At 46.8% G+C, this 12,967-nt stretch overlaps 1 long non-coding RNA gene across 1 annotated transcript; it reads right to left on the bottom strand.

Moving 5' to 3' along the window:
* Window positions 1-2,302: 2,302 nt before the first annotated feature.
* LOC130021685 (uncharacterized) lies at window positions 2,303-10,227 on the bottom strand. Its single transcript, XR_008792190.1, has 3 exons — window positions 10,114-10,227; window positions 7,526-7,671; window positions 2,303-2,427 (listed from the first exon to the last, which is right to left on the bottom strand). It is a non-coding gene; the product is annotated as an uncharacterized LOC130021685 (long non-coding RNA).
* Window positions 10,228-12,967: the final 2,740 nt, after the last annotated feature.

Genomic DNA, 12,967 nt, shown 5'->3' with positions numbered 1-12,967 from the left:
ACCAGCTCTACTATCCTGGCCTAAGGGTAGGTTTTGGAAGGACGCTACTTCTCTAGAAAAAAAATCTGCAATCACAACCATATCCAATTCCATCCTGAGTTAAATAATCCATCTCTAAGTTTTGCCTCTCCCCCAGCCTTTGGGAGGGGTTGGGGGAAGCCACATCTTTCAGGGCCTATTCCTAACTCTGTTTTCAGGAGTGACCCCTGGAGATGTTCAGGGTCTGTATGTGGTGTCAGGGATTAAACTGGAATAGGCCTCAGGCAAGACAAGCACATTTTTAAAAAATCAAATAACTGTGAGCCACAGTTACAAAGCTTTTAAGTTGGAGTATCAGCCATACAATGATTGAACACCCATCCCTCCACCAGTATAGATTTTCGACCACCAATGTCCCCAATATCCCTCCCACCATTCCCACCCTGTCCCACTCCCCCCTCTGCCTCTATGGCAGACAATTTCCTTCTTAGTGTCTCTCTACTTTGGACATTATGGTTCACAGTAAAGATACTGAGAGGCCATCATGTTTGGTTCTTTATCTCCTTTCAGTACACATCTCCCATTCCAAGCGATACTTCCAACCATCATTGACTTAGTGATCTATTTTCTATACCAGTTGCGCTCTCCCCTAGCTCAAAAGGCAGGCTTCCAACTGTGAAGCAATCTTCCTGGCCTTAAGACATGCCCTTTCTTCCCTCCTGTACTATCTCTCTGGCTGAAACCCCACCTCCTCCCCCCAAAATATTGAGAACACACTCACCAACAGCTTTGTTACCCTTACTTTTCCCATCTGTACAATGGAAATAAAGCTATACAACCTTTCAAGCAAGTTGTGAGAACAAACAAGAGTCTGCAAAACACAGTACCAGGCTATTTAACAGGACTTAAAGGCCAATGAGAATCTATAGTCACTGATGCAAACAAGTACTACCTGTTTCATTCAACAAGTAGCCTATGAATATAAGCAAATAATGAAGGAGACTATAGCAATGGTTTTTCCCTTTTTCACACCTGCATCTCCCTGAGAACTGGCCCGCAGACCTGCAGTTAATAACCACTGTAGTACATCAGAGGTTTCCGACTCTTTTCATGTCTGCAGACTGGCACTAGTCTGGACCAGTTGTGGAAAACTCTCAGTCTACAGCCCTTAGTCTGACTTGCATTTGTAACTGACTCAGATGAACAGACTTGTACTTCTCATGGGAGATCAACGACATCAAGAAACGTCGGAGCTCTCCTGGTTTCTATTTTCATCATTTTTGTTCAAGTGACAAGTATGAACAATAACAATACATATGTGTTTCTGAAAAGCTTTGCGTCTTGCAAAAACCACACCTATAAAGAATTAGATGTGTGGAAAGAAAATTACATTAAGAGCAGACTATTTCAAACCATTGCCATTTTGGCATTTGGGCCCTAACTAGCCAAATAGGGTTCTAATTAGATCTTACCCTAACCCTGTAGCCTTTTATGCCGAAACTGTGTTTTCTTCCCTATTTACATGAATATCCTCAAAGACAGGAAATCCCCTAGAAATCAGTTGAGCCAAAACTTAAAACATGAAAAAGGCCAGGGAGGAAGGAGTTGGGGGGGTGGGGAAGAAGTGGATAGGAGGTCACAGGAACAAGGGTAAAAGGCCTCAGGTACACTGGTGGAGTAGAGGTGTGGTATTAGTATATATCTAAACCAAGGACCACCAGGATAAAGCATGGGCCCCAGCTAACAATAATTGATCTTAAAAATGTTCCCACCAAGGGGGCAGACTGCCGGGGTGGAAGGGAATCTGGAGACATCAGTGGAGGGAAGTTGACACGGGTGGTCGGATTGGTGTTGAAACATTGTATACTGCTACTCTATTATGATCACCTTTATAAACAGAGGTTCTGGAATAAAAATTTTATTTACATATCAATGCAATCTAACAATAGCCTTTGTATTAGTTTTCCTCAATATTGGCCAATACTCTCAGGTTTCGTAGTTTCTATGTGTAACTACCCAGATAGTTTATGTACAGCAGCAAATGCAAAAATGAATATTCTTATGAGGGTGCAGTTGGTTATTTTATTTTTGAGGTGTCAGGGGGTGGAACCCATGGCCTTCACACGTGCAAGGGGGATGTTCTGCTACTGAATTACCACCTTGGTCCTCTCATGGTTCTTGAAGTTCGCTATACAAGCCACGTTTTTCACAAAGGGAGAGCACTGCTGCAGGATATTAGCTTTTATTGTAATGTCTTGATATACTGTGAAACTCGTCCTCAACTTTGAGAAGCTTGGCTCCACTAACCACATTATCACGTTAACATGCACATGGATGTCTGCACTCACATAATTTGCATAAGACACTGACCGCCTTCTCCAGTCCGCAGATCATGTCCAATTAATCAAATAAGGGGGTTATTAGACGAGGTGGCTTGAATATCTTGACCTACATAAACAGATGAAAATATAAACCTGTAAAACATCTCCAGGTTAAGAAACAGAAACAACTCACGAACAGCCAAATAGGCCTTCTGAAATAAGGCCGTCATGTATGCCCTAGCCAATCAATCATGTTCTTGCTTTGCTTCAGCCCCCCCCTTCTCTACAAAAATATTTCCTCTGTGGGCCAGAGAGATGGAACAACAGGTAAAACAGTTGTTTGCACAGCCAACCTGGATTCAATGCCCACGCCCCATATGGTCCCCTGAGTACAGAGCCAGGAGTAAGTTCTGAGAACTGCTGGGCATGGCCCCAAAACCAAAATCAAAATCTTTCCTTTCACTCACATTAATGGGTGCTTAATTTCTTCCGGTTTATTTGTGCAACAGTCAACTGCCCAATTCAAGTCGACTGTTGGTCAAATAAACTTTCTAAGACAAGTTTCTTACATGTCTTTACTTTTTAAGTACTAGTAGATCAGCATCACAGAAACATATGCTGTAGCATCAATGTTATTATGATTCTTAAAAATGTGGTGGTGATACCGCCAAGTACTCTAGGTTGTGGGAAATTCCTTTCAAAGATGAGGAGTACCAAATGAACAAACGGTTGCAAAGTTGAACGAGTAGCCAAAGAAGCTGAGTTTCAGGATATATACTAACATCAAATGTCAACATTTCTGGAGCAAGATAGGATGCATGGCCCGCTTTTTTTCTTTTGTTTTTAATTTGGAGCCACACTGGTCAATGCTCAGGGGTTACTTCCGTCCCTGCATTCAGGTCTTGCTCCTGGCAGTGTTTGGAGAACCATAGGGGATGCCGGGGATTGAACCAGACTCAGCCTCATGCAAGGCAAATGCCCAATCTGCTGCTTTATAGATCTGGCCTGGCTTCACACATTTTTCGAGGCAATTATTTATCAGGAAATTTTTTTCAAGAAAAATTAACCTAGACGGACAGGTAGAGGTGAGACCAGATAAAGCTTCTAGGAAAGGGACATGAGGCGTCCCCTAAGAACTGACTTTAAATGAATATTTTCCTGGCTGAAGCGATAGCACAGCAGGTAGGGTGTTTGCCTTGCACCAGGGCAACCCGGGTTCGATTCCCAGAATCCCATATGGTCCCGTGAGCACCGCCAGGAGTAATTCTTGAGTGCAGAGAGCCAGGAATATCTCCTGTGCCTCGCCGGGTATGACCAAAAAAAATCAAGAAAAAAAAAAGAATATTTTCCTTAATTCACAGATACAGGGCACTTTGCTCCAGAGAAAATGGTGATGTCATCTCAAGACCCAGGTTCACCCCAGGATTGTGCAGGGCTCTCCCACCTCTGGCCTGCTTACCCAACAGCTTGGGACTCACTGAGATCTGCTGGCACAGACCATTGAGTCCCAAGACGCTCCATCATGGCTTTGTGGGCAAAAGGGAATAGGAAGACGCTGTCAGTTTTCAGTACTCCGGTTCTCTGGTAATTAATTCAAATCCAACTACTTTTTCTCGGGGGCGGAGGGCACAGCTGTGCTCACTCCTGGCTCTGCACTCAGGGATCACTCCTGGCTGGGGTCCGAGAACATACGGGGTGCCCAAGGTGAAACGTGGGTGGGCTGTATGCAAGGCAAAAGCCCTGCCCACCGTATGATGGCTCTGGCCCCGTTGGTGCATACTCAAACCTACATGTGTGCATGTGCATGGTAGTGGAATGAGGATGAGGAAAATCGTGTGGGTGTGTGCCTTCCTCCTGGCATCGGCCCACGCGTGCATGTGACCTTTCTCTCTGCCGTTCTGTCCTGCATATCTAAAACATCTACACGCCTGCACATGGCTTCCCCAGACCATGTCTCTCTAGCCCAGGATTTCTCAGCCTCCCATTCGTGAGCCTCTCCCGACCTTCTTCCTTCCTGTGCTTCATCTTCCAGTTGGTGTCTGTCTCTGGCCAGGACCCCTCATTGGTGTGATATTACCTGGGCTTGAAATGCTCCTCCAGACCACCTGGTCAACCTGGTCCTGACTGCTTCCTTAACCACTGGGAGACCACAGGTCGGCCCAGACCCAGCAGAGTGGGAAGACAGGTCTCTCAGCTGAGACTTATCTGCTGTGACATGGGGCATTGCAGGGGAAACGCCCCCTGAAGCCTCTGCCCCTCACACTTCCGGAGAAGGCGGGTGGGCAGCAAGCCGGGGGCAGCTGGAGTTTTCTTATCACCGAGACACCTGAGGGTCTCCTGTCCTCGCCGGCTGCAGATACCTCCACACAAGTTTAGAGCAACTCTTGAAAACCATTGGTTTGGAAAGGGACAAAGTCTTCCCCTTTCTGGTATATAAATCCATTTATGCCAATATTCTTTGAGCAACTTGACACCAACCTTTGCCCTAGAGTCAGCAAGTTCAACCCTCTCACTGCCTGCCCTGGTCCAGGGTGGGGACATTTGAAGTTCACTGCTCTCTGGAAGGACTCACAGCCTCTTCACTGCCCTCAGCCCAGGAGCTGCCTAGCGTGGCTGGAGGTCCATGACAGCCCCTCAGCCATGCTCCAGTCACCTCCTTTCCCCCCAGTGCCCACTCTGTCCTCTCTTAGATTGTCTTACCCCCTTCCCTCTCTTCCCCTCTTCCTCTCTCCCTCTGTCTGCCCTCTCCCTCTATGTACCCGCCTTTCTCCCACTCTCTACCCCTCTATCTCTCCCTCTCCCCTTTTTCTTTCTCATACTCTCTCTCTCCCAAATGACTTACATTAGTTTTTTCATTTTCCTAGCAGACTGCCTTTCCAGTCAGCTCGTTCCACCTCGCTCTAAGTCCCCTGGACCCCATCCTGCCATTCTGCCCTCCCCACATCCCTCCCCCTATCTTCACAGACTTTATAGCCCAGGCACCACCACAATTAATCCACAGAACCACTCATGTCCCCCCAAGTATATGTGTTCTTTGTCCTGCTTCTTCCCTTTGCTTTGGAAGTGAGCTTCACTTGCAGGCCACATTCCAGTCTGGGAGGACTCTGCATCCTGTCTCTTGCTGAGAGCAGACTGAATCCCCTCGGTGCCAAGGTTAGTGCCACAGGACTCAGAGCCTCTCGCCTTGCTGCTAGCACAGTGATTCCCAACAGGTAGCTGTTGTCTTTCGGTAGGATTGTTTCTTCTACCGGGAAAGTTCTCTGTGAGAGGAAATCACATTCTATAGTGGTTTTATCCTCACCATGAGAGCCCGGCAAGCTACCGAGAGTATTCGATATGCCAGACACAGTAACAACAAAGTCTCCAATGGAGACGTTACTGGGCCCGCTCGAGCAAATCGATGATCAACGGGAGGGCCTTTACTTTACTTACCGGGCTGGAGCGATAGCACAGTGGGTAGGGCGTTCGCCTTACATGCGGCCAACATGGCCGACCCGAGTTCGATTCCTCCGCCCCTCTCGGAGAGCCCGGCAAGCTACCGAGAGTATTCGATATGCCAGACACAGTAACAACAAAGTCTCCAATGGAGACGTTACTGGGCCCGCTCGAGCAAATCGACGATCAACGGGAGGGCCTTTACCTTTACTTTACTATGTAGCACAAAGTTCTGCACCTAGAAAAGTCTCAGTCAACTTTTGTACAATGAATTACAACAATAAAAAAGTACCAAAGTGGGGCTGGAGCAATAGCACAGCGGGTGGGGCATTTGCCTTGCACGCGGCTGACCTGGGTTCGATTCCCAGCATCCCATATGTTCCCTGAGCACTAACAGGAGTAATTCCTGAGTGCAGAGTCAGGAATAACCCCTGAACATTGCTGGATGTGACCCAAAAAGCATTTAAAAAAAAAGAGTAGCAAAGTGTGCAACACATCAGATGCAATCCTTAGAAGAGTTATACTATCAGAAATCCCATGCTCATAGACGAGAAAACTTAATGCACGCAAATTAATGCACACAAATTATGTGACTTTTCCAAAGCTACAGACCCAAGAATACAGGCATGAGTTTCACATCCAGGCCAATAAATTAACCCTAGTCCCTATAGAATTGCTACTCCCTATAGAGTAACTCGAGTTAAGTTAGGGATTGATCCATAATGGGAACACAGGATTGTTTGCAATTAGTTCAAAATAACCTTCCATTTAAAAGACATGGGACCAGAGAGAGTAAGCCAGTTGCATTATGCATATGGTCTCCAGCCCTGCCAGGAGTCAGCCCTAGGCATCACTGAGCACCACTTGTGAGACCCCCCCAACCCCTTCCACATTTTTCTAAGAAGTCACATATTGGGTGAGAATGGATGTCTTATACTCAGTCTGTTTTTTTGGGGGGGGAGGGGGCATATTTTGGCCACACCTGGCGATGCTCGGTTTGTCCCCCCTGGCTCTGCACTGAAGAATTGCCCTTTCAGGTGCTTAGGGAACCATATGGAGTTCTGGTGATGGCACCTGGGTCACGTTCAAGGCAAGTGCCCTACCCAGTGTACTATCACTCCAGCCTCTGTATTCAGTCTGTTTTTAATAGCCACGCCCCCTCCCCACTGCTGTCTCCTGATGCTGCGGCTCAGGGCCACTCCTGGTAGTGCTCAGCCATATGATGAGCCTGATGGTGCAGGGCTTGGGGTCAGGGGTGTGCCACTCAGGTTTGGTGGCACTCAGGGATCATGTGGTGCCAGGGATCAGACTCAAGACCTAACGCATGGGGCTGGAGTGATAGCACAGTGGATAGGGTGTCTGCCTTGCACGCGACCGACCTGGGTTTAATTCCCAGTATCCCATATTGGTCCCCTGAGCACTTCCAGGAGTAATTCCTGAATATAGAGCCAGGAGTAACCCCTGTGCATTGCCGGGTGTGACCCAAAAAAGGAAAAAAAAGACCTAATGAGATCAGCTGTGTGCTCTATTACTTGAGCTGTCCCCAGGCCGGCCCCAGGCTTCTCATTTCAACTGAATGAATAACCAGATTTTACATCTAGGACTAAAGTATAGAGTGAAGAAGAAAAGAAGTCGGGCAGAGGAAAATTCCTGTCCAAACAACCGAGCCAAGTTCAGGTCCCCAAAATGTGTTTGACATTGGTTAGTGAGCAGGATGGGACTAGGAACCCCCAAGAGCAAGGAGAGGAAGCAGTGTTCTGGAGGTGCCGAGGATGCTCTGTAGGTCCTACTCAAGTGCTCTTGCTGTTAAATCACACCGAGTCGATAGTGGTGACAGCATTAGCTGGAGAAGTTGTAGCTTGATCTGCAGCCGGAGCGTTGAGCACACACACTCAGTGCCAAGTACATTGTCTGAGAAATACAGGAAAGACACAGCCTGGAAAACACAAAAGGCCTGAGAAATGTGCTGGCATTGCTGATCAGTAACCTCCTCAGCCTAGGGGTCAGGGAAAGCTTCCTCTAACAAGTTGGTTTATGAAAGGTTTGCGTGAAGCTCAGAGAACAGGAAAGTGGAATGAACTAGGATGCAAGTCATGACGTGGCTGTTTTTCAGTTTCAGAACAAATGGCTCCCATTTTTAGTCCCACTGACCCAAAGAAGTCACTCTCCACTCCTAACCTCCTCCCTTACAGCTAACTGCTCTGGGGGGGATAGTGATTCAGAGGTGAGCAACACAGGGAAACGCTCTTCAGTGTAGCACGTCTGTTCTGCGGTGTGCTTGAGAGAACAGTCACTGTAAGATCACAATCCTGTGCTTCGTGGCTAAGCCGTGTATGGCTGTTGTCCCGCCAGAGAGTCAGTCTCTTTAGACAGCCTGCCAACACTTCTTTGAACTGCCAAGAATTTTTTAATTCGCACAAAAAATGCATCCGTCATTTCCCAGCAAAGTAGGGACGACAGGCCCCAGTCATAAGAGTTCCTGGTCTATTTTGCTGGGGCTGTTTCCAGAAGCTTCTGGCATCACTGTGGACTTTCCCTGCAAGCAATTTGAGTTCACCAAGAAGGATACTTCAAGCATGAGATTCTTCAGCTAACCCCCAGACAAAATGAAGTACTCTCTTGGAGAAAGTTCCTGAAGAGCAACATAAAACCCAGTGGATTTACGTGAAATCCAGGTTAAGTGAAAAAAGTGCAGGTCAGGCAAAAATGAAAGAGGCTTTTCATTGATATTTGGTGCTTCTTGCTCAAGGATACAATGGGAATAGGCTTAAGATCTTAAGCAACTTCAGTGGTCCTGGAAGGTATTTGTAGATTGAAGACAAAATCCTATGATTTTTTTCCCCCTTTGTTGTAAACTTTACATGTCAAAAATCCAAGTCTATGGCAACAGCCTGATTATCTGAGGTTTAGGTTATGTGTTAAATCAAGGTGTCTAATTGCTTTGGGGATTGAGTCATTTTCCACAGGATAAATATGCATCCAGTTAGGACTAGGACAATGTGTCTCTGGGTCACATTCGTCACCACTAGATGAAACTTCTGCTTTTTAAAAATTTTCTTTCAAGAGAATTTGGTCTGTTTGATTACTAAAGGACAGTGATGTGGAATTTGCTTTATTAATTTGTTTGTTTTAGGGGTTGTGGGCCACAGCCAGTGATGCTCAGGGATTATCCATGACTCTGAATTCAGAAATCGTTTCTGGCACTCCTCAGGGGACCATATGGGATGCTGGGGGTGAACCTGGGTTGGCCACATGCAAAGCAAAAGCCCTACCCATGTACTATCTCTCCAGCCCCTGGTGTGGAATTTAAAACCCAGAGTCAGGCTCATTCAAAGTCACTCTGCCCTAAGAGTAAGGGTGACAGTGTTGCTAAGAGCCAGGAATTAAGTGTCCAAGTGCTTAGGAAGTATTATGAGCTTCTCAGTTGGTAACTATTTAAATCATCCCCATTATCTACTCTGGATAAACTGGCTTTGTTCTCAGTATTGGCTTCAGGAAGAAACAAACAAGTGACCTTAGTGGAAAGAGAAAATCCCTAGATGAAAGTTAAGAAACAGGGACAACGGGAGAGAGAACTCAATGACCGGAGCATAGACTGTCTTTAGGAGGCCCGTGTTCAGAGCCTGGCACTGCACAGTCCCCTGAGCCCTGCCATGTGTGGCCCTGAGCACAGAGCTGGGAGTAGTTCCTGAGCACTGATGGGTGTGGGTCAAAAAACAATAAAAACAAAGTGAAACGAAAAGTTAAGCAGGAGCTAAACTTAACATAATTTCCAGATAATAACCATGAATGCTTTTACTTAGTTTGCTGATAAATTAGGGGACAATGGTGGACCCAGAATTTTCCCAGAAGAGGGTTATGGGAGCAGTAACAGAGGAAACCAGGGGCTGGAGCGATAGGACATGAGTAGGGCGTTTGCCTTGCATGTGGCCAACCCAAGTTCATCTCCAGCATCCCATATGGTCCCCCGAGGAGCAACAGAAATGATTTCTGAGTTCAGAGTCACGGATAACCCCTGAGCATCACTGGGTGTGGGGTGAAAAGACCTAGTTTTTAGGTGCATTTGCATAGAGAGAACTTGTCTGGTGTGATGACGTAATAGTTAGAGAGCTGAAGGACTAGATGGCTGTGGAATTAGGGAAGGCTGTATTTGGGTGAGAATACCTTGCTGGGTGGCCATCAACTCCATGGAGCTATGACAGACATCAGACATGCAACTAGATTGAAATGGACCTGGAAAATGAAGACCTGGTTTGGGGGGATCCAGAAAGCTCATCTAGAAGGACACTTTCTAAGGTTTAGAGACGGCTACAGGGGGACAGGGTGGGACGCTGCTGCCATTAGCAGCGGGGAGCTATGTAATTGCAACAATACTCACTGAAGCAGACAATGTCCCAGGCACACCATCTCGGTCTTCGCTGGCTGAGCCTGGCACGGGGCTTGTATTCTCGGAGCTTCACGTCCTTGTGTGCTGGAGGTCAGGGGCTCCTCAGTGCATGGTTCACCTCCTGCAGCTGCTGAAACAAACTGTGTGTTTGATTTCTTCAAAGAGACAGTCTGGAGTCACTAGACTGCAGGGTGAGGAGGCCAGTGTCAGCTCTGTTCTGAAAGGCCCGTTCTGTTCTTGGTCTCCCATGTGTGCTCCCCGGCAGAACCTCTTTGCACAGAACCACTGCCATCACGGTCCTGTTGCAATCAACTTGGGCCTCATCGAACTCCAATGTTCAAGGTCAACTTTTTTTCTTTTCTTTTTGGGTCACACCCAGTGAAGCACAGGGGTTACTGCTAGCTCATGCACTCAGGAATCACTTATGGCAGTGCTTGGGGAACCATATGGGATACTGGGAATCGAACCCAGGTCGACCGCGTGCAAGGCAATCTCCTTACCCGCTGGGCTATCACTCCAGCCCCTCAAGGTCAACTTTTTATCATGATAAGGAGAGGGAGACGCCTCCTGCTGTCCACCAGGTCCGAGGGGCTTCTCCTTTCAGGAATTTGTGGGACTCAATCTCAAGTCAAGCTTTAGCTTCTGTGGGGTTGTTTTTGAGTCTTTACTCTGTTTTCAGGATGGAAGCCAAGGATTTGTTGGCACCTTCAACATATTATATAATAACCCCCACCTTGAGTCTAACAGCATCTGCTGAGACCCATGTTTCACACCATATTCATTTCTATGAAGTGATCTGTACTTTCTTTATGTCCAGACAGGTATGTGTATTTTCTTTTCCAAGTCAGTCTTATTTGCCCAGGATAAAGTCCAGAACCACCTGGGCTAACAGTTCTCAGGCTTTCCTTGAATCGACTAAGGATCTTGTTAAAATTCAGATTCTGATTCAGCAGGCCCGAGGTTAACATTCGAAAGCCTAACAACCTTTCTAGCAAACTCCTGGCTGATGCCACTACGTTTGGATTTAGCAAACCAGTCTGATTCCTAACCTGAGGCATAACTATACAATACCCGTTCAATGTCTTCAACTTTTTTTCAAAGCTCCCAGGTTTTAAAAATCTTCCACAAAATTCTTGAGTGTGCCTCTACCTTTTTCAGCTGGAAGAACCCTTGGGCTCCTTTTAGTTGGCACTTGTCCTGGAGATGCAGAGACGGTGCAGGACACAGCTGACCCCGCGCTTCATCTGATCCCTTCTGAGTGACGCTCGTCACTTGCTCTGGTGGACACAATGTGAACTATTTCCCTGGAGCTGCCTGGAAAGTGGGACAAAAATAGAGGCTCCCAGACACTGCTGCTGGGGGATGAGCACCCGTGGAGAGCATATCGCAGCAGCCCGCAAGTGGCCGCCCCCTGTGTCCCCTCTGTACTCTGCTGCCCCCAACATACACCCCCAGGGACAGCTACGAGACAAAGGGAGACGGGAATGGAGCCTCCAGACAAACAAATTTCTCCGGCTTTCTGTCCCAGCTGGCACTGATATTTGCTTTTGAAATACTGGCAGAACACATCAAGGAGTAGAGAGAACACTCCGCGTGACACACTCCCTGTTTTTCCGTGATCACACAGACACGAAGTTTAATCACCCTCTTATTTCTTAGGTAGGAATGATTTGTTGCTTGGACTCCAGGCTTCTTTCTAATAGAACGTCCCTGTTAGAGCAATTCAGTCTCTTTCCTGGCAGATTTCTATTAATATAATTTTTCATACAAACCATCGTGGATGGGAATGCAAGAGAGCGATTCTTTTCATTAAAATGTGATGTGATGCAGACACAAATGGCTGTTATTCTATTAAAATTTAAGTTCTCTTTCTGCAGAAACCTCCAGTCATTTTTTATACCTAATAAACATAAGTAAAGACTTTGGAAAGATTGTCCTGAGGTGCCTTGGGGTCGCCAGAGTCCCTGCAGGACGGCAATCCAGCTTCTTGCACCTCTGTTCCACGTGGTGAACCATCTCCACAGCTCCTGAGGATATTCTGGGAGAAGAGGTGGCGCATGTGATGGGTGTTTGTGAGGCTGTGGTGGGAATTCACTGGACGAGGCACTGCTGGTTCAGAGCACACCAGTGGTTTGCCCCTATAAAGAACATTTGCTACTGAGTCCGGAGAGGTAGTACAGCAGGGAGGGCACTGGTTTTGCATACAGCAGACTCAAGCTCAGTCCCATGTGTCCCGTATTGATCCTCTGAGCACAGCACAGGAGTGATCCTGAGCACCGAGCCAGGAGTAATTCCTGGCTCTGGGGGGGTGGCCCCCCAAATTATTAAATTTGTTTATTTTTTTGCATTCTCATTTTGTTATTATATGTTTTTAATGCGGGAGCACCATGGTTTATGAACCGTCATTAATAGGATTTCATGCATGAGCTATTCCAGCACCACTAATTTATGTTTAATGTTAAGGCACCGTAATTCACGTAGTTATTCATTATTGAGTTTCAGGCACACAATGTTCCAGCACCAATCCCCCACCAGTGTTCATGTCCCTCCACCAGTGTCCTCAAGTTCCCTCCCACCCCCAGCCTGCGTCTTAGACATGCATAGTTTTCAATTTGGTTCTTGTAGTTTGGGTTTCCTGCTTCCAGTGTTCTTGGATCTGTGGCTTAAAGATATACATATAGGCCATTTGGACACCACTAGTGGGATAGAACCTGGTGACCGCTCCTGGCGCCTTCTGTCCAACTAGTCTTTTATTTATTTGATTATTTTTTTATTGAGTCACTGTGAGATACACAGTTACAAAATGTCATACAATGTTCCACCTATTTCTACTCTCCATTTCTCC

The sequence above is a fragment of the Sorex fumeus genome, unplaced genomic scaffold (assembly GCF_029834395.1).
Source record: "Sorex fumeus unplaced genomic scaffold, SorFum_2.1 ptg000018l, whole genome shotgun sequence".
Classification (NCBI taxonomy): domain Eukaryota; kingdom Metazoa; phylum Chordata; class Mammalia; order Eulipotyphla; family Soricidae; genus Sorex; species Sorex fumeus.
This window is presented reverse-complemented; position numbering and strand designations above follow the sequence as displayed.